This window comes from Coregonus lavaretus (genome assembly GCF_964263955.1).
Source record: "Coregonus lavaretus genome assembly, contig: HAP1_SCAFFOLD_630, whole genome shotgun sequence".
NCBI lineage: Eukaryota > Metazoa > Chordata > Actinopteri > Salmoniformes > Salmonidae > Coregonus > Coregonus lavaretus.
Window position 1 is genome coordinate 168368 of NW_028162597.1, and position 24038 is coordinate 192405.

Here is a 24038-nt window from a genome sequence, read left to right on the forward strand (position 1 = left end):
GTGCCGGACCAGGCACCGGTGGAACAGGCACGGGCTGTGCCGGACTGACGACGCGCACCACAGGCTTGGTGCGGGGAGCAGGGACGGGCCGGACCGGGCTGACGACGCGCACCATTGGCTTGGTGCGGGGAGCAGAGACGGGCCGAACCGGGCTGACGAAGCGCACCACTGGCTTGGTGCGGGGAGCAGGAACAGGCCGGACCGGGCTGACGACGCGCACCATTGGCTTGGTGCGGGGAGCAGGGACGGGCCGAACCGGGCTGACGAAGCGCACCACTGGCTTGGTGCGGGGAGCAGGAACAGGCCGGACCGGGCTGACGACGCGCACCACTGGCTTGGTGCGGGGAGCAGGGACGGGCCGAACCGGGCTGACGAAGCGCACCACTCGCTTGGTGCGGGGAGCAGGAACAGGCCGGACCGGGCTGACGACGCGCACCACAGCCTTGGTGCGAGGGGCAGGAACATGCCGGACCGGGCTGGCGACGCGCACCACAGGCTCGGTGCGAGGGACAGGAACAAGCCGGACTGTACTGGGGACACACACCACTGGCCCTACGCGGGGATCAGGAACGGGCCGGACCGGACTGGCAAAACAAACCAGAAATAGAATAGTGGAGGACGGAAGCTAGCTGTCCTCCGGCTACACCATGGTGCTACCCTACATAGTGCTGTTGAGGCTACTGTAGACCTTTGCAAAATACTGTGTTTTAATCAGTTATTTGGTGATGTGATTATATTGAGTATAGATTTATCTAAAAAGGATCACTTTTTTAATGTTTTACCATTTACATTTTCATGAAATTCACTGAGGAGGATGGCCCTCCCCTTCTTCCTCTGAAGAGCCTCCACTGGTATTGACTGCAGCTGAAATACTTCCTGAGGAGACTATAGATGGCATCTGGGTTAGCTAGAATGTCACTATTCCTGATTCCGATTGAGACTACATCTTCTGCTCTTCCCTTGAGATGGATGAGAATCTCTCAGGCCTGTTCCTCTATTTTCATGTGTCCCTTTTTAATAAAGTTTATCATGGCCTCTTCCCATTCATCAAATGTAATTGTGTCTTATCTCTCCCCTCTAAAGGAAGGTGGTTCTTTGACTTTTCTTTGGGCAACTACTTGCCCAAAGAGAAGTCTAGAACTTGGCTAACTGGAGGGTCAGGTCTGTGTCTTGGTTCACTTTGGCTAGTGGCTGTAGCTCCTGTTGGGCTACTAGAACTGAAGTGCATGATAATGCTATCAGCTAGCTGCTGTCCTATCTGTTGGACTATGATACTCATCTGGCCTATTAGCACTGCATCGTCATTGGGGTTAGGAGTGGAGGTGCTAACAACCTGGGGCCTAGGTGAGTTGACTGCATGATGACAATGAGAAGCTGCATTGTCCCCACTGACTAAAGGAACTTCACCTGCAATTTCACTACCATTGACATCACCACACACACTAGGACTACCAGTTGGGAAAGGAATAGATAACCCCAACACACCCCTTCCCCTACCAACATTGACAGGTGTTAGCAAATCTGAAAAACAAATACGGTTGAAACTCATTGTAGTAGCTCAAAATGAAAGTTGATAAAAAAAATATTTTGTAGCAAAATTTGAAATTGTGTTTTTTACATTGGATAAAAGTAGAGACTCAGAGCTAGAAAATTGTGTATCATACACTACAGTTGAGGAAAAATTAGAAATTAATTATGCGTTGAAAATTGGTAAACTTGTAACCTAACTTATGAGAAAATTGCCTTTGAATGTTTTGTACACCTTATGGAGACCTCTTCTTTGTCTACACCCATTCAGCATCGTTCACACCCTCTCAAGCTTTAGCCCCACCCATCTCTTTAAGGTATGATCCGAGCGTCCTGTCCTAACAACAGCAGTCAAGCTAACTGGCTAGCTTGCTAGCTACTTCCAGACACAAATGAGAGAACAGCTCACTCTGACCATTTTACTCGCCCTAGCAGAGCTGGTTAGGATGTTTTTATGTTTTCCAGAGCGTTGGTGACTGCAACTGTGCTGCTGGCAACAATTTACGCTTTTTTGCAAACGTCTACTGACACCGGCCATATTCCATGGGTGTTGAGCGTTCGTAATTTCGTCAGTTATTATGCGCTCTGGCACACTCAGACGAGAGTTCTCTGAAATCGGAGTAGATAGCCAGAGCGAATTTAAAAGCTACATCTATCAACCTTGCCACCAGAGGTCTCTTCACAGTCCCCAAGTCCAGAACAGACTATGGGAGGCACACAGGACTACATAGAGCAATGACTACATGGAACTCTATTCCACATCAGGTAACTGATGCAAGCAGTAGAATCAAATTTAAAACATTTCTAAAAATACACCTTATGGAACAGTGGGATTGTGAAGCAACACAAACATAGGCACAGACACATGCATACACACACATGATAACATACGTTCTATACACACACGTACACATGGATTTTGTGTTGTAGATATGTGATAGTGGATTATGGGCCTGAGGGGGCACACTTTATGTTGTAAATTCTGTAATGAATGTATTGTAATGTTTTAAAAATTAATTTTGTTGGACCCCAGGAAGAGCTAATGGGTACAAATATCTACCTCAAATACCTTGTAACCCTGCACACTGATCTGGAACTGGTACTCCTTGTATATAGCTTTATTCTTGGGTATTTTATTCCTCGTCAAACATTAAAGGAACAGTTGTCTCCATGTCTCGTCAGTACCTGGTAGGAGTACTCGGGTGGGGGTCCCGCGGAGTTCATGTCAAGGCGTGCTGAAGGTGGGTGTGGTGTATGAATCATGCGCAGAACGCAGAGGCTCAGTCCAAAGGCTTTAGTGCAATATATATAAAAGACAGAAGCACAATAAGCCCGAAGGCGAATACACGGCGCACACAGGCGACAAAACAAACGGCGCACAAACATGTGCAAAAATAACCTCTCCAAAACACTGGATGGAAAATGTAGCTCCAAACACGAAACAGAAGCGCAATCACAGAAGCGCAAAGGGCCCCACAAACCGCCGACCCAGCTTCCGGCAGGGCAGGCGGAGGGGTAGGTTTCTGGTAGAGAGCCAGACTCGATCTCCGGGTGCGTACACCGGCCCCTCACTGCGGTGGAGATCGGCGCTCGCCTTGTGACGAAGGACGGCCCGCTGCAGATGGACGTGGGCAGCGTTCCACGTCTCTTCCGAGCGCCTCATCCAATCATCCACCGCAGGGGCCTCGATCTGGCTCTGCTGCCAAGGTGCCAGAACCGGCTGGTAACCTAACACACATTGGAAGGGGGTTAGGTTAGTAGAGGAGTGGCGGAGAGAGTTCTGGGCCATCTCGGCCCAGGGAATGTACCGTGCCCACTCCTCCGGCCGGTCCTGGCAATACGACCTCAGAAACCTACCCACATCCTGGTTGACACGTTCTACCTGCCCGTTACTCTCCGGGTGGTACCCTGAGGTAAGGCTAACCGAGACCCCCAAACGCTCCATGAACGCTCTCCAAACACAAGAGGTAAACTGGGGGCCTCGATCAGACACTATATCCTCGGGTACCCCGTAATGCCGGAAGACGTGGGTAAATAGGGCCTCAGCGGTCTCTAGGGCAGTAGGAAGACCCGACATAGGGAGAAGACGACAGGCCTTAGAGAACCGGTCCACAACGACCAGGATGGTGGTATTCCCCTGAGAGAGGGGAAGGTCTGTCAAAAAATCCACCGAGAGGTGGGACCATGGTCGTTGTGGAACGGGCAGGGGTTGTAACTTACCCCTGGGCAGATGTCGGGGCGCCTTACACTGGGCACACACCGAGCAGGAGGAGACATAAACCCTCACATCCCTAGCCAAAGTGGGCCACCAGTATTTAGGGCTAAGGGAATGCACCGTCCGGCCGATACCCGGATGTCCAGAGGAGGGTGACGTGTGAGCCCAGTAAATGAGTCGATCCCGAATCTCGAGCGGAACGTACTTCCGACCCTCAGGACACTGTGGAGGGCTGGGGTCGGTACGCAACGCTCGCTCGATTTCGGCATCGACCTCCCACACCACCGGTGCCACAAGGCAAGACTCCGGTAGTATGGGAGTGGGCTCAACGGACCTCTCCTCCGTGTCATACCGCCGGGACAGCGCATCCGCCTTACCATTCTGGGACCCAGGGATGTACGTGATTTTAAATACGAACCTGGTGAGAAACATACTCCATCGAGCCTGGCGAGGGTTCAGTCTCCTCGCTGCCCGGATGTACTCCAGGTTCCGATGGTCAGTCAAAATGAGGAAAGGGTGTTGAGCCCCCTCAAGCCAATGCCTCCACACCTTAAGGGCTTGAACTACAGCTAACAGCTCCCTGTCCCCAACGTCATAGTTACGCTCCGCCGGGCTGAGCTTCTTTGAGTAAAAAGCACAGGGGCGGAGTTTAGGTGGCGTGCCGGACCGTTGAGAGAGAACGGCCCCTATACCAGCCTCAGACGCGTCTACCTCGACCTGAAAGGGTAATGCGGGATCCGGATGCGCCAGCACCGGAGCCGACGTAAACAGGTCCTTCAGTCTCCTAAAGGCCCTGTCCGCATCGGCTGACCACTGCAGGCGCACCGGACCCCCCTTCAGAAGGGACGTGATGGGAGCTGCCACCTGTCCAAAACCCCGGATAAACCTCCGGTAGTAATTCGCAAAGCCCAAAAACTGCTGCACCTCTTTTACAGTAGTTGGGGTTTGCCAATTACGCACAGCGGACACACGATCCACCTCCATTCTCACCCCTGACGCGGACAACCGATAACCCAAAAAGGAGACCAACTCCTGGAAAAACAGACATTTCTCTGCCTTGACATATAGGTCGTGCTCCAACAGCCTCCTCAATACACGACGCACCAGGGTTATATGCTCGGCTCGGGTAGACGAGTACACCAGAATGTCATCAATGTACACGACCACCCCTTGTCCCTGCATATCCCGGAATATGTCATCTACGAAGGATTGGAAGACTGATGGAGCATTCATCAACCCATATGGCATGACGAGATATTCGAAATGACCTGACGTGGTACTAAAAGCTGTCTTCCATTCGTCACCCTTCCTAATGCGCACCAAGTTATACGCGCTCCTGAGATCCAGTTTTGTGAAAAACCGCGCTCCATGCAATGACTCCGTCATGGTCGCAATCAGAGGGAGTGGATAACTGTATTTCACAGTAATCTGATTGAGTCCACGGTAATCAATGCACGGGCGCAACCCTCCATCTTTCTTTTTCACAAAAAAGAAGCTCGAGGAGGCGGGAGAAGTGGAGGGCCGAATGTATCCCTGTCTCAAAGATTCGGCTATGTAAGTCTCCATAGCTTTTCTCTCCTCTTGAGACAAAGGATACACATGGCTCCGTGGGAGCGCTGCTCCTGCCTGGAGATCAATCGCACAATCCCCCTGTCTATGAGGAGGCAACTGCGTCGCCCCAGTTTTGCTAAACACGAGAGCTAAATCCCCATATTCAGGCGGAATGTGCAGTGCGGGCACTTGGTTTGGACTTTCCACCGAAGTCGCCCCCACGGAAACACCCAGACATCGCCCCTCGCACTGAGCAGACCACCCATCGAGAGCCCTCTGTTGCCACGAAATAGCAGGGTTATGGGTGCTTAACCAGGGAATCCCCAGCACCACTGGGTACGCAGGAGAGTCGATCAGATACAGCTGTATAGTCTCCTCATGACCCCCCTGCGCACACATCCGAAGTGGCGCTGTGATCTCCCTGATCAACCCCGACCCCAACGGGCGGCTATCTAAGGCATGAACGGGAAAAGGTTTGTCAACAGGTAGGAGAGGGATCCCTAACTCAAAACAAAACTTCCGATCAACAAAATTCCCAGCTGCGCCTGAATCTACTAGCGCCTTATGCTGGGAATGAAGTGCAACCTGTGGAAAACACACAGGTATACAAAAGTGCGCAACAGAAAGCTCTGGGTAAGTGGGACGTCTACTCACCTGGGAGGCCCCCCCAGTGCGTGGCCTGTTGTCTTCTCCCCCGGAGAACCATCCCCAGCACCTGGCCGCAGTGTGCCCTCCACGACCGCACTTGGTGCAGGAGACAGGCCCCCTCGGGCTCCTCCTCCTCCGTTCTCTAGCGCCGGCACCCCCGAGCTCCATAGGGCTCGGCTCGGAGGTGCCGGAGGGCGGAATGGACGGACTCCCCTCGGGCCAGCAGGGTGTCCAGACGGATGGACATATCGACCAATTGGTCGAAGGTAAGATGGGTATCCCTGCAGGCCAACTCACGTTGAACGTCCTCTCGTAGGCTACATCGAAAATGGTCGATGAGAGCCCGTTCATTCCACCCTGCATCCGCCGCTAGAGTCCGGTACTCTAGAGCGAACACCTGAGCGCTCCTCTTCCCCTGTCTCAAATGGACTAGACGCTCCCCCGCCGCTTTGCCCTCAGGTGGATGGTCGAACACGGCCTTGAAGCGGCGGGAGAACTCGGCGTAGGTGATGGTGTTGGCGTCCATCTTCCTCCACTCGGCGTTAGCCCACTCCAACGCCTTGCCCGTGAGACAGGAGATGAGGGCGGAAACGCTCTCGTATCCCGAGGGCACCGGGTGTACAGTGGCCAGGTAGAGCTCCACCTGCAGGAGGAACCCCTGACACCCGGCAGCTGTTCCGTCATACGCCCTCGGGAGCGAGAGCCGAATCCCCCTGGGTTCCGAACCTGGGACTGGTGGACCGACCGATGGGGTGGGCAGGGTAGGTGGAGGTGTGGGTACCCTGCTGGCCTCCCATCGGTGCAAGGTGTTGATTACCTCCTGTAGAGCGGACACCAGTTGTCTTATCTGGCCCTCTTGCCCACGGAGATGCTCCTCGAGCGACACAGGCGTCACTGCCGATCCTGCTGATTCCATTAAGGTGTGTGATTCTGTCAAGGCGTGCTGAAGGTGGGTGTGGTGTATGAATCATGCGCAGAACGCAGAGGCTCAGTCCAAAGGCTTTAGTGCAATATATATAAAAGACAGAAGCACAATAAGCCCGAAGGCGAATACACGGCGCACACAGGCGACAAAAGAAACGGCGCACAAACATGTGCAAAAATAACCTCTCCAAAACACTGGAGGGAAAATGTAGCTCCAAACACGAAACAGAAGCGCAATCACACACAACGACAAGCACACACAACGAGAACTAAATAGGACACTAACGAGGACTAACAAGACACAGGTGTACAACATCCAGACAAAACCAAACGAACATGAAACATAGATCGGTGGCAGCTAGTACTCCGGGGACGACGACCGCCGAAGCCTGCCCGAACCAGGAGGAGGAGCAGCCTCGGCCGAAACCGTGACAGTTCATCCCATTGGCTGGGGGAGGAGGGTAGGCATAGGCCTCATTGGCCATATATTTTCCAGAGAATCTACCAATTTTCCTTCCTGAGGAAATTGCAAGAAATTCTCGGGCTTCCCGGTATTCCCGTTCAAACCGAAAGTGCTATTTAAAAGCATATAATACCATTAAATAAAATCTGACATGATTATACCACTCTAAATGGAGAAATATGCACAATCTAAAGGGTTCTTTATGTATTTGTTGCAATTTAATCAACAATGTTCCCTCAAAGTCACCACACCATTTCATTGATGTAGCCTAGTTTTAACAGGCCTATGAAGCACTGATGGCCGACGGGTCAAATATGAGGTTAATACAGTACAAATTAATATTTTTAGCCTACCTTTGAAAGATGCATTTTGGTCCTTTTCTCTCCCCTTGCACCTGGCTATCGAGGGAATTTGGGAAGGTTGTGGCTGTTTATACTTCACTTATTGTTATGATTTTGTCAGAGGAAACTAATCTGAATCTCCAATAATCAAACAGTTAAGCGGAGATTCAACAATGGATAGCGCCGCAGTTGATCAATTGCCCGTGAATCTAAACCCGCATTTAATATGCCATTCTAAGGTAGGCTATATTTTACATAAAATCTTATGAGGCCTACTTACTGCATCTGTTTTCTAGCAATAAAGTAAATGATCATCTCTGAAGTCACAGCATAAATGAAACGTGAGACTTTGGACTACACAAACGGACTATATATTCAAAGTAAATAAACTGCCATTATTACTTTTATTCAATACAAAATACAGTTCTCGCATTATTTTTCAACAGGAAAAACACTTGGTCAGAAACTAAGTAATTGACACTGACTGATTCCATGTAGCAAACAAAATCATTTGCATAGGCCATACCCGTTTTAACGTGTTGCTTCAAAACAGGCTCAATTCAGGTCGGATTTGCAGTCGGCCTCGTTGGCATAAATGAGTAAAGCTTTGCCACAGACCTTTTGTATTAAAGCAGGTAGGCCTACCGGTAGCTCAAAAGTTGGAGTCAATTTTGTTACTGTATTTCAAGGTTGCGTGTACATGCACTTTGAATTCATGGCGACTAAAAACGGTAGGCTACGACGCACAAACCCTAGGCGCTACAAGCAACTCTGGGAGAGCTAGGACCAGATCGCAGCCTGCCAGCTAAGACAGGTTAACATTGCCTTTAACCTAAAAGTTTGGATTTTTACTGGCATATGCAGACCAACCCCCAAAACGATTGGCTAATGATATGAGAGCTGGTGTTACATGTAAGAATTCACGAGTAGGAAACCAATTGTCCGTAGACTCAAGACTAGTAGACACTCAGCAGAGTAATTTAAATGCAATTTGACAACATTCAGCACTGACACCATTAACCCCAATTCTAGCAACATCCTCATTTACAGACGTGATATGCACCAACCCCAAGCGCTCAGTTCTACAAACTACATCAGGTTAAATTGACCTAGAACCCATTACATCATTTGATGCTACTAGCATAAGCAAATGTAGCTTAAGAAAGTCCAAAGGTAATTTAAACACCTTAACCACAAATTGGTCGAAGTAGTAATATATTGCTGATGCCAAAGCAGGTTTATAATGCAATAAAACTGTTTTGCCATCACCCCAGTTACTAAAGTCAGGTCATTGAACCTCCAAAACAAAACTAAGGACACAAGTATTAAAGTTACTGTTTAATTGAGGCAAAACACACAAACGCAGTTACACACAACCTGGACTAGAGTACCCATGTACGTCCCACTTCAGATATCCATGTTTGTGGTCAACGGGGTCTCAGATGCAGAGGTGAACTGTTCCTCAATGGCATGGTCAGTAACAGAAGGCGCTTGGTCTACAGACTCGTCCCCACTTGTGCTAGAGTATAAATTAACCACAATCAGTAGTTCTCGTGGCTTCAGTAGCCAGTTGTGTCGTCGTCGGACGTGCCGGTTGTGGCTTCTGAAGCGGCGTCGTCGGACGTGCCAGTTGTGGCTTCTGAAGCGGCGTCGTCGGACGTGCCAGTTGTGGCTTCTGAAGCGGCGTCGTCGGACGTGCCAGTTGTGGCTTCTGAAGCGGCGTCGTCGGACGTGCCAGTTGTGGCTTCTGAAGCGGCGTCGTCGGACGTGCCAGTTGTGGCTTCTGAAGCGGCGTCGTCGGACGTGCCAGTTGTGGCTTCTGAAGCGGCGTCGTCGGACGTGCCAGTTGTGGCTTCTGAAGCGGCGTCGTCGGACGTGCCAGTTGTGGCTTCTGAAGCGGCGTCGTCGGACGTGCCAGTTGTGGCTTCTGAAGCGGCGTCGTCGGACGTGCCAGTTGTGGCTTCTGAAGCGGCGTCGTCGGACGTGCCAGTTGTGGCTTCTGAAGCGGCGTCGTCGGACGTGCCAGTTGTGGCTTCTGAAGCGGCGTCGTCGGACGTGCCAGTTGTGGCTTCTGAAGCGGCGTCGTCGGACGTGCCAGTTGTGGCTTCTGAAGCGGCGTCGTCGGACGTGCCAGTTGTGGCTTCTGAAGCGGCGTCGTCGGACGTGCCAGTTGTGGCTTCTGAAGCGGCGTCGTCGGACGTGCCAGTTGTGGCTTCTGAAGCGGCGTCGTCGGACGTGCCAGTTGTGGCTTCTGAAGCGGCGTCGTCGGACGTGCCAGTTGTGGCTTCTGAAGCGGCGTCGTCGGACGTGCCAGTTGTGGCTTCTGAAGCGGCGTCGTCGGACGTGCCAGTTGTGGCTTCTGAAGCGGCGTCGTCGGACGTGCCAGTTGTGGCTTCTGAAGCGGCGTCGTCGGACGTGCCAGTTGTGGCTTCTGAAGCGGCGTCGTCGGACGTGCCAGTTGTGGCTTCTGAAGCGGCGTCGTCGGACGTGCCAGTTGTGGCTTCTGAAGCGGCGTCGTCGGACGTGCCAGTTGTGGCTTCTGAAGCGGCGTCGTCGGACGTGCCAGTTGTGGCTTCTGAAGCGGCGTCGTCGGACGTGCCAGTTGTGGCTTCTGAAGCGGCGTCGTCGGACGTGCCAGTTGTGGCTTCTGAAGCGGCGTCGTCGGACGTGCCAGTTGTGGCTTCTGAAGCGGCGTCGTCGGACGTGCCAGTTGTGGCTTCTGAAGCGGCGTCGTCGGACGTGCCAGTTGTGGCTTCTGAAGCGGCGTCGTCGGACGTGCCAGTTGTGGCTTCTGAAGCGGCGTCGTCGGACGTGCCAGTTGTGGCTTCTGAAGCGGCGTCGTCGGACGTGCCAGTTGTGGCTTCTGAAGCGGCGTCGTCGGACGTGCCAGTTGTGGCTTCTGAAGCGGCGTCGTCGGACGTGCCAGTTGTGGCTTCTGAAGCGGCGTCGTCGGACGTGCCAGTTGTGGCTTCTGAAGCGGCGTCGTCGGACATGCCAGTTGTGGCTTCTGAAGCGGTTGTGGCAGTAGGAGAGTTTCCATAGTCATCAGACCAGCGTCTCATCTTCTCAGCAGAGGCCAGGTCATCGTTTGCCAGAGAGCTACCATAGTTTGGAGAGTCTTGGGATGCTACTTCATTTGTCTCCAAATACTCTAGAGAAAAAGAGAAGAGGAACAGTTGGGTGTTCTACACGGTCTAGGCCAAATTGCCATTTGAATGTTCAGCAACATTGCACCCCACTGAACCCGACGTAGTTCTAAACGAATGTTGCAGGCCTAACATTTTCTGGCTTCTTTAGCATCAGACCCTATGGATCGGAGCATGTACAATGGAGACGTCATTTGATGACAGCTCTGAAAAACGTAGGTTCAGGTACACAAGCAAATTTTCAAAATCAACAGCAAAGGGTTTGATAACTTCTTGTTTAAAAAAAGATTCTAAACATTTGTTATTTAGACTGGGTTACTCTACGGTGTTGAATTAGTTTAAAACACAGCAGCAAAGAACATTGCTAGAAGGGATGGGATAACATAGGGGAAGAAACGCTTACCTCCAAGTCTCCTCTGCAGAGAGACTTGATCTTGTTTCTGGGACTTGCCAACAGGGGAACAAGAAACTGAGGAGAAAGAGTTGACAGAAGTTGAGTTGATACAAAATAGCTACATATATTTAATAGCAGTGAACAAAAAAGATGACCAACGTGGAAGAAACAGACAGTCAAATTTGAATCTCCAACTTACAAAGTTCAACATGTTTCCCAAACAAAACCCTTCAATCCAAATAAAACATTAGTGAACCAACCTTTGAAGACCCCCACAGTCAGCACAAAGAGCAGAAATTCTCTCACACCTCCCATGATTATGAGAATAGTCTTTATTATCAACAAGTAATGTCATCCCGTGGCCTGTATGAGGCTTATATAGGCCACTAATGACCGTTTACCAGACAAACATGACTTAACGATCAATTAACATGCTTGATTGAGTTGAAACATTCAGATAGAAATAGACCATGTAGAACAGATGTTTCTTTGGAGGGCAGGCAATCTTTTCTACTCTATATATTGCATTTATATCTGCTATGTTTTACCCTTCTGGTCTCAGATCAGCAGTAGAAAGAAGTAGGCCTAATTATTTTAGGTATAATCTTCAAAGATTTTCGGGGGAAATAAACACTGTACCCAAATCCACTTTTTATTATGATCCTGGGAAATGGGTAGGCCTCCACCATATGGTCCTTCACAGTTTTACACCTGTGTTATATTCCTTTATTTACATAGATCACATACATAAATATATATGTTAGCTGTTAGTAGCTTTGGGATCAAATTTTCATATTGTATTGTTACTAACCATATATCATATTTTCCTCATTTGCTCTGTAGGAGACTTGGCTGGTGGAGATTCGTCATATGAAGGACATTCAAGTGGATGTGATCCCTAACCTGCAGGACAGGCTCAGCGGGGTGACAGACATCCTGTAACGGATCTCCAAGCTAGTGTCTGAGGACCTGGAGAAGGCTGTGTCTACAGCTGTGGAGCAGGACAAGCAAGGTAACCTAACCTCACCTAACCTCACTGTATGAAGGATTTTATTTTTATGTATAGTCATCTCCAATCTGTTAAAATATATGTCTCTGTATTTCTCGCCCAATCTCTCTCCTCTTCCCCATCCCCTTCACTAGGTTCTCCCCAGGATAAGCACACCATCCTGGCTGTGGTCCCCAGTCCTGCTGCTCCATGACACCTAGCCAGAAAGCAGGGCCTCAGTGAATGTATGTGGTTGTTCCTTACTTTAACATAAAACTCTCATAGATATTAACACAGTAACTGTAAATAATAACAACTATTCTGGGCTATATAATTAGTAACCTGAATGATCTATCACCTATCCGTTGTTTTAGAGCTAATTTAGACTAATAAGCTGTACACCTAAATGTCTTCTCCCCTGCTCCCTTCCCCCTCCTCCTCCTCCTCAGACCGCTGTACCCTGACCTTTGACCCTCGCACGGTCAACGGTCACCTGCTCCTCTCCAGGGAGAACCTACGGGTGCCTCTTCCCACCATAATCTTTGACCCCTACATATCTCCCCCAGGAAGGAAAAGGGGAATCAGTGTATGGTGGGAATGAACGATCTTCCCTGGAGCCTCCAGCTGGATGAGTGCCAGTTGAGCGCCTGGCACAATGGGTGCCGGGAAACGATGGCTGGCCACTCCCACCACTCCCACGCGGCTGCATGCCTTCCACTGTGCCTTCACTCAGGAGCTGTTCCCTGCCTGTTGGATAGGGGCGTCAGCATCACCCTCTGCTTGCCACGATGACAACACGAAAGGGAATGACCGTGACCTAACAATCTCATATTGGATTAGTCTCCATAACCATAGACTTCGATAGACATCGCATCATTGTATCTGTCCCATTATGGTGTCTGCAAGAGCACAGGCAGCGCCATTGAGGCCATCTCCATTTTGAAGTAGTCCATTGTCATTTTCTTCTCCTACTGCTTCTATGAGTTGGCAAACAAACTGAAAGGGTGCACACTGCCACCTAGAGTGTGTTTGAACAGGTATAAAGCCAAGGTTGGCGATTTACTGCCACCTGCAGTTATGGCATTTTTTCTCATGAGTATAATTCATTGGCTGATCCCCCGTGGTGACCTGGATGGAATTCTGTGATCATTCCTTAACCTATAGGAAGTCCCACCCCATCCCCCCTTTTGCCCTCAGAAAAGCCTAAATTTGTCGGTGCATGGACTCTACAGGGGTACTGGCCCATGTTAACTCCAATGCTTTCCACAGTTGTGTCAAGTTGGCTAGGTGTCCTTTGGGTGGTGGACAATTCTTGATACACACGGGAAACCCCAGCAGTGTTACAGTTCTTGACACAAACCAGTGTGCCTGCCACCTAATAACATACCCCGTTCATAGGCACTTAAATGTTTTGTCTTGCCCATTCACTCTCTGAATGGCACACATACAAATACACAATCCATGTCTCAATTGTCTCAAGGCTTAACACTCCTTCTTTAACCTGTCTCCTCCCCTTCATCTACACTGATTGAAGTGGATTTAACAAGTGACATCAATAAGGGATCATAGCTTTCACCTGGATTCACCTGGTCAGTCTATGTCATGGAAAGAGTTCTTCATGTTTTGTATACTCAGTGTATATAAAGATGATATCTCTATCATTCTCTATGGGCTAGGTAGAGCAAGAACCATATTGTCTATACTTGTGTCACTAACCTTGGTCTAGGGGAGTAATTACATATATAGAGGGAAGCGAGCTAGTTATTTCGATTGAATCCCAGCCCCTGTTCCAGTTGGATACTAGGACACTGATGCCTGGATGGGTGAAAGCAATATGGCCTTCCATTATGCTCCGTGGAGACTTCTAAGATCAGTTAGTTTGGGAAAGTACTAGGATGTATGTAGGAAAGTAAGTCATTTAGGCGTATTACGGAACTATCCTGTGTATGTGAGACCTTTCCTTCTCCGACTGTAGTCTGCAACACCCATTTTTCCCATAGTGAGATAATTTAGCCAAGTCAGCATTTTAGAAACAAAATCCTTAACCTGGTGAGACCCCAGGTTGCGAAAATGCAACAGGCCCTCAAACTCATGTCAAACACTACATAGTTTATCTCTTTAGACCCGTATGTACACTGAACAAAAATATAAACGCAACATGTAAAGTGTTGGTCAAGGATTATTTATTTTTTTATTCCTTGATGTGATGTGGTGGGTGAGTGAGTGTGTTCTAGAATGTTCAGAAGAGTGACATTCAGGACATGACATAATAGGCCAACTTCTCTATACACACACACACACACACACACACACAGGCAGTAGCAGTAGTAGCATATAGCCAAGATAATCTTTCCATGTACACTGAACAAAAACATATTGTAAACGCAACATGCAAACATTTAAAAGATTTTACTGAGTTACAGTTCATATAAGGAAATCAGTCAATTTAAATACATAAATTAGGCCCTAATCTAATCTGTGGCGTTGTGTTGTGTGACAAAACTGCACATTTTAGAGTGGTATTTTATTGTCCCCAGCACAAGGTGCACCTCTGTATTGATCATGCTGTTTAATCAGCTTCTTGATATGCCACACCTGTCAGGTGGATGTATTATCTTGGCAAAGGAGAAATGCTCACTAACAGGGATGTGAACACATTTGTGCACTAATTTTAAGATAAATAATATTTTTGTGCGTATGGAACATTTCTGGGATCTTTTGTTTCAGCTCATGAAAAATGGGACCAACACTTTACGTGTTGCGTTCATATTTTTGTTCAGTATAGTTAGTTGGACTAGGATCAGGGATTCGCTTCTATACTACCTAGACATTATGGTCCCTATCAACACAAAGTTCAAGTTTCATATTACACCATATTCCCTATATACAAGGGTGACATTTCAGATTTGTACCATAAGTCAAACTTCACCAACTCTTATGTATTTAAAAACTGTTTTTTAAGGTTAATTCAGGCTAGTCTCTTTGCAATAATATTTATTTTTCAACAGAGACCTGGTCATATGATCGACTGCTACCCTCTCATATTTAAGTCGTCACATTAAAAACCTGTACAGACAAATAATAAATAAACAAATAATAGTGTCCAGTACAGGCCGTGAGAAGGAGGGGTGGGAGCTGAGATACAGGCGCTCTTCTTGTCTTCAGCAGGGGAGTAGGGTGGAGGTTTGTCCTGGAGAAGATGTTTTCATACATTCCCCTAATTTATTTGGACAGTGAAGCTAAGACTTTTAATTTGTCTCTATACTCCAGCATTTTGGATCTGAGATCAAGTGTTTCATGTGAGGCGACAGTACAGAATGTCACTTTTTATTTGAGGGTATTTTCATTCATATCTGTTTTAGAAATGAAAGCATTTTATGTATCTAGTCCCCCCATTTGAATGTATCATAATTAATTGGACAAATCCAATTATAGTGAGTAGTCAAACGTTTAGTGTCAAAAGTTTAGTATTTGGTCCCATATTCCTAGCACGCAATGACAACATCAAGCTTGTGACCAATATTCCCTCTAATCTATTTTAGCACTGAGCAAATTTCAGGTCGGCTGAGCGCAAACTTGAACGTTTTGAAAATTCTGTTCAACTTCCAACGAGTGTTAACTGTGAACACTGAGGCTGTGCCCGCTTTAACTTACTGTTTTAACAGTGGCCAAGTAGGCTACTATGGCTATTTGATCATAATGTAGGCCTACTGTCAAAAACAATGGAGAAAATGCATCCCATAACATTTAACATGGAAATAGCTGTTCAATCATTCAGCCTACAGAAGCAGCCAATGTGTGGTGTTCAATGTAGGCCTACATTCCATGAGACTTTTGAAAAAAACATGCAGGGCTTGACATTAACCTCTATGAGATCGGTGTCCCGTATACGGGACGGTTGAATTAACGTGCGCTAATGTGATTAGCATGACTGTTGTAAGAATCAGCAAACTTTCCAGGACATAGACATCTATCATATGGGCAGAAAGCTTAAATTCCTGTTAATCTAACTGCACTGTCCAATTTACAGTAGCTATTACAGTGAAAGAATACCATGTTATTGTTTGAGGAGAGTGCACAACAAATGTATCACGGCAACTGGTTTGATCAATTCACCTCTGAAGGTAAATAATGTACTTACATTCAGTAATCTTGCTCTGTTTTGTCATCCTAAGGGTCTCAGAGATAAAATGTAGCATAGTTTTGTTTGATAAAATCAATTTTTATATTCAAATGTAGGAACTGGGTTCTACAGTTTGAACCCCTGCTGTAATAATAAATAATAATTAGTCATTTAGCAGACGCTCTTATCCAGAGCGACTTACAGGAGCAATTAGGGTTAAGTGCCTTGCTCAAGGGCACATCGACAGATTTTTCACCTAGTCGGCTCAGGGATTAGAACCAGCGACCTTTCGGTTACTGGCACAACGCTCTTAACCACTAAGCTACCTGCTGTCTCTGGCTCCACACCCACCCCGCCAGGCCATCTAGATGTGTGAAAGTTAATGTATAAGCTAGTTGTCACGATCGTCATACACAGAGGACCAAGGCGCAGCGTGGAATGCGAACATACTTTTAATTTGAATGATCACACGAACAAAACAACAAACGATACGAAACGTGAAGTCCTTGGTTACAATACAAACCATACGGAACAAGATCCCACAACACATTGTGGAAAACAGGCTGCCTAAGTATGGTTCCCAATCAGAGACAACAAGCAACAGCTGATACACATTGCCTCTGATTGAGAACCACACCGGCCAACATAGAAACAAAAGAACTAGTTAATAACCCTAGCACACAAAACACATAGAAACCACACACCCTGGCTCAACATAACAGAGTCCCAGAGCCAGGGCGTGACACTAGTGATCCATCATGTATGACATTCCTGGGAGCGTGTAAACGTACATTTTGTATTACCATATCATTTTTGTATGTTCTCTATAGTTATGTACTTGAAAATGCATCAATTGACCAATTCGGCACATTTGGGCAGACTTGATACAAAATAGTCCAGTATTGCACTGCTTCACTGGATCAATCAGAAACTTTGCAAACACACTGCTGTGTGGCCAAAATGGGCAAAATCTAAATTGCGCCTAAACTGCAATATTATATTGTGGTCTTTCTCTTGCATTTCAAAAATGATGGAACAAAAAAAGAATAGAAAATGCATGTTTTTTTGTTTGTATTATCTTTTACCAGATCTAATGTGTTAAATTCTCCTACATTAATTTCACATTTCCACAAACTTCAAAGTATTTCCGTTTAAATGGTATCAAGAATATGCGTATCCTTGCTTCAGGTCTTGAGCTACAGGCAGTTAGATGTGGGTGTGTCATTTTAGGAGGAAATTGAAAAAAAGGGTCCGATCCTTAAGAGGTTAACCTGTTTATCGACTTGTCCTTCAGACAAGGAGGTGACTGAACATTTTGTTGTGTTGTTTGATGGAAGATACCACTTTACAAAATAAAATGCATTATTATTCCCATACCATTACTACAGAGAATCAGACAAATTATGCTACACTCTGCCTATTGGCTTGTTAGTTTATTCAAGCCTGTCTGAAAATATAACACTAAGACAAAAAAAGCTCTTTACCTGACTCTCTTTTCAAAGATGTCTAGAAATGCACACATGTTGTGCTCTTGTAGGAAGCAACCACTCCCCCATTGTTGACTAGAAATTACCTATAACTGGGCTAATAACACAATAACTAGCAAAGGATATGAACAAAATGTGCACACGTGGCTACATGCAGCTCTTGCTTTGAACTCAAAACAAGCACATCTACTCACGACCAGAGCTGTAAACACAGTCCAGTTCAAAGTAAATGGCACAGATCCATATGTGGCAATAGTCTATTTGCATACAGGCCTACTGCAGCTCTGATTGGTTATACCCACATCTGTGTAGAGTACGGGCTGAGTCATGTGCAATAGAATCCTACTCCCATGCATTCTGCCTACAACAAAATCTCTTGAGTAGTTTGTTTTGTTTCAGTATGTTGCATTGAAAGTGGCTAATATTGCGTTGATTCGATCACAATTGCCACAGTAAAGGAAAAATGTTGGAAGTGTTAACTAACATGAAAAACTTGTTGAGTGTAGTTCAATCTTGTGCTTCTCTCTGAGGGCTGATATTTCTTCTGAGATCTGCATGAGGCAGTCTCTGGCTACTGCGCGATCAAACACGCGCTCGCTCAGAGGGAACATTGCTTGTGACTACAATCTTGTTGGCTGCATTTGCAGTTCGTTTTGGTTGTGTTTTGGATTATGTTGTGTCCAATAGAAATATATGTAAATAATGTATTGTGTCATTTTGGAGTCCATTTTATAGTAAATAAAAATATAACTTGTTTCTGAACACAATCATGAATGAATCATGAATAATAAAGAGCAAGAAAGTTAAAGAGACACAACAATCATACCCCTGAAACATGCTAATGTCTCACCATTACCAATAACAGGGGAGTTTAGCATTTTTTGGTGGGTATGATATTTATGTCTATGTTAATCAATTGTCAATGAATTAATTGTGCTCTTATTTAATACTTTGGCAATATGGGATCACTCACATCATGCTAATTAAACTATCACTACTGAAGGAACTTTACAAGAGTGAGTTAGAGAAAGAGAGATGGCGCAGACTGAGAAGGCTGACATCTTACAGAAAGTACATACTATTGTCACATATGACCGCTAAGCACTTGTGGAAGTCAGATCGACAGTTACTAACCTCGATTTCGACTACAAATCCGACATCAACTCTTACCCAGCTTTTCTCTTGTTCACACCGGACACTATTATTTTGTTTCATGGGCTATAAAGAAACGCTGCAGGCGTAGACATGTTAGTCGGGCTGGCGTCTTCTTAAGACTGAGATGAAGAGAAAATCGACTGGCACTCCCCTTCGTTTCATTGGCAAATATCCAGTCAATCAGGAATAAAATGGATGAGCTTCGTTCGAGAGTCTCCTTTCAGAGAGACTTGAAAAGCTGCAATATTATATGCCTTGCAGAAACTTGGCTGACTCAATCTATGAACATGGAACTCAGTGGTTTCTCCATGCAATGGCACGATCGGATGTAGGCAGCCTCGGGAAAGTCCAAAGGGGGAGGAGTGTGCCTCTCCATTAACAACTGGTGCGCTGCTTCCAGTGTGAAGTAAATCTCAAGATTTTGCTCACCTAATCTACAATGCTTATGGTAAGCTGCAGACCTTTTTATCTACCAAGCCAACACAACTTTGGCACTCAACAAACTGTATGGGGTGTATGGGGGATTTATTATTCTCCTAATTGATGGGATGACTAACTTAGAAAGAATGCATTCTGGACTGTGCTGATGTAGGTTGTGTCACCTGGCAAGCTGTGATTGATGTGAAGAGCTGTTTTAGGGGGTAAAATGAGATAAGGATTTGTGTCTCCAAATACTAGACTATACTGGTTCTTTGTGATCTGTGAACCTTCCTTGGACGTAGAAATGGTGTCTAGGGGAGCTGGCACTTCTCATTATGACAGGTTGTTATGATAAACGTATGCCTGGAAACAGGGATGCGCTAAGAGGCGGGGAACAGCCAGTGCGCCAACGGATTGGCTGAGTAAGTCTAAACCACGCTCAAGCGTCTACTCTGATTGGCCAGCAGAGAGGTGGGAAACTCTCTCTCTGTAAGAGTATTTGAGGAAGAATCTAAAACAATAGATTTAGTTCTCTGAAGTGCCCTGCGAGGTATTTCAAGGAGCCCGTATATACGAAACATCATATTTACCATTGAAGGTTTTTGCATTAATTAAAATAACTAGTATATCTTAGAAGTCGTGTTGACCTCTTTTGTTCCTAATGCCAGATTTGAATTGACACAACTTTGACAGGTGATAAACAAACAATAAACCGCACACCCAGAGGCAGCGTTTCTAGTGGGCAGAGACTTTAACGCGGAGAGACTTACAGTACAACCGTTCTACCTCACTTCTACCAACACGTCTCTGCACATGTCGAGAGACAAATTTGAGGTGACAGAGAGTGACATTCAATACCGCCTTACACACTCTTGCCTGCATCTAGCTGATATAGGGTGTAATCATTAGTAGTCCAACAGTTGCAAACTAGAGTTTCTATTGGACAAATTCATGTATGTTTATCTTTGTTTTGTTCCATTTGCTTCCGTTTATGAAACCATTTTCAACAGAATCGGCGGAATGAATACACCCCTGAAACACGTAAACAGAGTTCACTTTCATAACAGACACGTTGTATTCCTTCTCTTCCCTTCGCTTGTGGAATTCAATGCACAACACATCAGCTGTATGTGACCAGGCGAAGAAACCTTTCCAAGCCAAACCGGTAAACCCAGCCTACATTGTTGTCCCCATAAGTAACGTCATAGTCAGCATAGCTAATAGAACTAACACATTAGTAAACACGCTACAATCATGCAGTAACATTAGTGTACAGTCAGTAAGCAGTTACACCGGCGGACCCCAGTGGCAATAAATTAGTAATACCAAAAGCTTATCTTGACTTGGAAGAGTTCCAGTGTTGTGTTGGAAAGTCATAGCCACCTAGCTAACATAGCATCCCTCTGTTTGAGCAGGGTGTTTCAGTATGCTAAACTAGCAAGCTGCATTTCCTAGCTAAGTAAATGAAAGTGAAAAAGAAATGATGAAATCTCTCTCTCGCTATTTCTCTCGTTTCTCCTTCATTTTGGAAGAAATTATTTTGTTCAAAACTTTTCAACTATTCTCTTTCTCTCTCTTTGAGTCAACTACTCACCACATTTTATATACTGCAGTGCTCGCTAGCTGTAGTTTATGCTTTTAGTACTAGATTAATTCTCTGATCCTTTGATTGGATGAACAACAGGTTAGTTCATGCTGCAGGAGCTTTGATAGGCTGGAGGACGTCCTTCGGAATTTGTCATAATAACTGTGTAACTCTACGGAAGGGGGTGAGAACTATGAGCCTCCTAGGTTTTGTCAATGTACCCAGTGGAGGACGGAAGCTAGCTGTTCTCCGGCTTCACCATGGTGCTACCCTACATAGTGCTGTTGAGGCTACTGTAGACCTTTGCAAAATACTGTGTTTTAATCAGTTATTTGGTGATGTGATTATATTTAGCATATTTTTATGTAAAAAGGATCACTTTTTTAATGTTTTACCATTTTAATTTTCATGAAATTCACTAAGGAGGATGGCCCTCCCCTTCTTCCTCTGAAGAGCCTCCACTGGTATTGACTGCAGCTGAAATGCTTCCTGAGGAGACTTTAAAAGCTACATCTATCAACCTTGCCACCAGAGGTCTCTTCACAGTCCCCAAGTCCAGAACAGACTATGGGAGGCACACAGGACTACATAGAGCAATGACTACATGGAACTCTATTCCACATCAGGTAACTGATGCAAGCAGTAGAATCAAATTTAAAACATTTCTAAAAATACACCTTATGGAACAGCGGGATTGTGAAGCAACACAAACATAGGCACAGACACATGCATACACACACATGATAACATACGTTCTATACACACACGTACACATGGATTTTGTGTTGTAGATATGTGATAGTGGATTATGGACCTGAGGGGGCACACTTTATGTTGTAAATTCTGTAATGAATGTATTGTAATGTTTTAAAAATTAATTTTGTTGGACCCCAGGAAGAGCTAATGGGTACAAATATCTACCTCAAATACCTTGTAACCCTGCACACTGATCTGGAACTGGTACTCCTTGTATATAGCTTTATTCTTGGGTATTTTATTCCTCGTCAAACATTAAAGGAACAGTTGTCTCCATGTCTCGTCCGTACCTGGTAGGAGTACTCGGGTGGGGGTCCCGCGGAGTTCATCCCATTGGCTGGGGGAGGAGGGTAGGCATAGGCCTCATTGGCCATATATTTTCCAGAGAATCTACCAATTTTCCTTCCTGAGGAAATTGCAATAAATTCTCGGGCTTCCCGGTATTCCCGTTCAAACCGAAAGTGCTATTTAAAAGCATATAATACCATTAAATAAAATCTGACATGATTATACCACTCTAAATGGAGAAATATGCACAATCTAAAGTGTTCTTTATGTATTTGTTGCATTTTAATCAACAATGTTCCCTCAAAGTCACCACACCATTTCATTGATGTAGCCTAGTTTTAACAGGCCTATGAAGCACTGATGGCCGACGGGTCAAATATGAGGTTAATACAGTACAAATTAATATTTTTAGCCTACCTTTGAAAGATGCATTTTGGTCCTTTTCTCTCCCCTTGCACCTGGCTATCGAGGGAATTTGGGAAGGTTGTGGCTGTTTATACTTCACTTATTGTTATGATTTTGTCAGAGGAAACTAATCGGAATCTCCAATAATCAAACAGTTAAGCGGAGATTCAACAATGGATAGCGCCGCAGTTGATCAATTGCCCGTGAATCTAAACCCGCATTTAATATGCCATTCTAAGGTAGGCTATATTTTACATAAAATGTTATGTGGCCTACTTACTGCATCTGTTTTCTAGCAATAAAGTAAATGATCATCTCTGAAGTCACAGCATAAATGAAACGTGAGACTTTGGACTACACAAACGGACTATATATTCAAAGTAAATAAACTGCCATTATTACTTTTATTCAATACAAAATACAGTTCTCGCATTATTTTTCAACAGGAAAAACACTTGGTCAGAAACTAAGTAATTGACACTGACTGATTCCATGTAGCAAACAAAATCATTTGCATAGGCCATACCCGTTTTAACGTGTTGCTTCAAAACAGGCTCAATTCAGGTCGGATTTGCAGTCGGCCTCGTTGGCATAAATGAGTAAAGCTTTGCCACAGACCTTTTGTATTAAAGCAGGTAGGCCTACCGGTAGCTCAAAAGTTGGAGTCAATTTTGTTACTGTATTTCAAGGTTGCGTGTACATGCACTTTGAATTCATGGCGACTAAAAACGGTAGGCTACGACGCACAAACCCTAGGCGCTACAAGCAACTCTGGGAGAGCTAGGACCAGATCGCAGCCTGCCAGCTAAGACAGGTTAACATTGCCTTTAACCTAAAAGTTTGGATTTTTACTGGCATATGCAGACCAACCCCCAAAACGATTGGCTAATGATATGAGAGCTGGTGTTACATGTAAGAATTCACGAGTAGGAAACCAATTGTCCGTAGACTCAAGACTAGTAGACACTCAGCAGAGTAATTTAAATGCAATTTGACAACATTCAGCACTGACACCATTAACCCCAATTCTAGCAACATCCTCATTTACAGACGTGATATGCACCAACCCCAAGCGCTCAGTTCTACAAACTACATCAGGTTAAATTGACCTAGAACCCATTACATCATTTGATGCTACTAGCATAAGCAAATGTAGCTTAAGAAAGTCCAATGGTAATTTAAACACAAATTGGTCGAAGTAGTAATATATTGCTGATGCCAAAGCATGTTTATAATGCAATAAAACTGTTTTGCCATCACCCCAGTTACTAAAGTCAGGTCATTGAACCTCCAAAACAAAACTAAGGACACAAGTATTAAAGTTACTGTTTAATTGAGGCAAAACACACAAACGCAGTTACACACAACCTGGACTAGAGTACCCATGTACGTCCCACTTCAGATATCCATGTTTGTGGTCAACGGGGTCTCAGATGCAGAGGTGAACTGTTCCTCAATGGCATGGTCAGTAACAGAAGGCGCTTGGTCTACAGACTCGTCCCCACTTGTGCAAGAGTATAAATTAACCACAATCAGTAGTTCTCGTGGCTTCAGTAGCCAGTTGTGGCTTCTGAAGCGGCGTCGTCGGACGTGCCAGTTGTGGCTTCTGAAGCGGCGTCGTC

At 45.8% G+C, this 24038-nt stretch overlaps 1 pseudogene across 1 annotated transcript; it reads right to left on the minus strand.

The window, feature by feature from the left end:
- Positions 1–2670: 2670 nt before the first annotated feature.
- On the minus strand, positions 2671–22097 carry LOC311119108 (polysialoglycoprotein-like; annotated as a pseudogene). Its single transcript has 7 exons — positions 22014–22097; positions 11470–11554; positions 11219–11284; positions 10949–11021; positions 10693–10820; positions 10521–10653; positions 2671–2762 (listed from the first exon to the last, which is right to left on the minus strand). The product of its transcript is annotated as a polysialoglycoprotein-like (transcript).
- Positions 22098–24038: the final 1941 nt, after the last annotated feature.